This window comes from Sinocyclocheilus anshuiensis, unplaced genomic scaffold (genome assembly GCF_001515605.1).
Source record: "Sinocyclocheilus anshuiensis isolate Anshui unplaced genomic scaffold, SAMN03320099.WGS_v1.1 scaffold7761, whole genome shotgun sequence".
NCBI classification, from domain to species: Eukaryota; Metazoa; Chordata; class Actinopteri; order Cypriniformes; family Cyprinidae; genus Sinocyclocheilus; species Sinocyclocheilus anshuiensis.
In genome coordinates this window covers 1-1,208 of record NW_015557563.1, presented here as the reverse complement: position 1 = coordinate 1,208, position 1,208 = coordinate 1, and the positions used below count along the sequence as shown (strand labels likewise).

The 1,208-nt window shown below is 38.3% G+C and overlaps 1 long non-coding RNA gene across 1 annotated transcript; it reads right to left on the bottom strand.

The window, feature by feature from the left end:
- Positions 1 to 453: 453 nt before the first annotated feature.
- LOC107679311 (uncharacterized) lies at positions 454 to 1,205 on the bottom strand. The gene is made up of 3 exons (XR_001633039.1): positions 1,121 to 1,205; positions 902 to 1,019; positions 454 to 564 (listed from the first exon to the last, which is right to left on the bottom strand). It is a non-coding gene; the product is annotated as an uncharacterized LOC107679311 (long non-coding RNA).
- Between the last annotated feature and the right edge of the window lie 3 nt (positions 1,206 to 1,208).

Below are 1,208 nucleotides of genomic sequence, written 5' to 3'. Positions count from 1 at the left end.
CAGCACTGTTCAATAAGGAAAGATATATTGCACCCAAAAAAAATTTAAAGCAAAGCTGCAGTAATTGAAGTATGTGAAAATTTTAATTTAGATTTACAAACAGATAAACCAAAGGTCCAGTGTGTAACATTTAGGGGATACACACATTCCTGAAAATAAGAATTGCTGTGCTTTAATTACTTTAGAATGGGCAGTTTTTATCTAAATACGGTCCCCTTCCACAGAGGCCACCATGTTCCTACGATAGACCACAATGGACAAACAAACACTGGCTCGAAATAGGACTTTTTCTCATTTGCCACAGTAGTTCTACTACAGCTTGGAAAGGGAGAGGTGAGGGGAGTTGGTTGCAATCTACAACCTTGTACATGTAACATGTATTTTTTGGTGGAGTAGGATGCATACAGTGGCTTGAATATATCAACCTATTATATTCTGTAGTTATACCATTCTGACGGTAAAGGGTTTGCTTCCGCTGCCTCACACTAAGGTAAAGCCCCTCAATTGACTGCTGAAGTCCTCTGTGTGTGGTGCCTTGACTGGCATGAGATGTATCTGGTGTCTCTGTAGAAGTAATAGTGAAAGCAAATTCACTGTTAAAACAACACAGAACCGTTTCAGTGTTTGAATTTGTATTTGTATATAAAACCCCCTTTTAATCCTTCATTAATATTTCATTGATATTTCTTTTAATACTTCATTGAACTTGGTATGTGCACTTCATGCAGGGAAACTGAAATACCCAACATAAATGTGGAAAAACATCTGATGGTGACATGTAGTTTGCTGTAACCCATAGATGATCAGCCTATTATCTTTAGCTGCTCTTTAATATCAAACTTAAATTTCAGACAGTAGTGGAAAAGGATATTTGCTGTTTCTTTTATCTGGTCATGCTTACCGCCAGCTGCCCATTCCTTCACATCAGAAAGCCACTGTGACACCACTTCATCTGTGCAAAGTAACTCTGTTTTTAGTTCAGCTAGCCTTGCCGTTTCATCCCGGAGTCTCTGACAAGTCTGATGAACAGTGTTATACAATAATCAGGACTTAGTACGATTAAAAACAGGCCAAGTGCACACAACAAAAGGATACACAAAACAATTAATAGGAGACTTACCTTCACATATCTTGTTGAAAGTGACTGACGTAGAGAGAGAAGTTTTTTTGTGGTTCCACCCCATTGCATGCAATGTAAGCATGTCCAC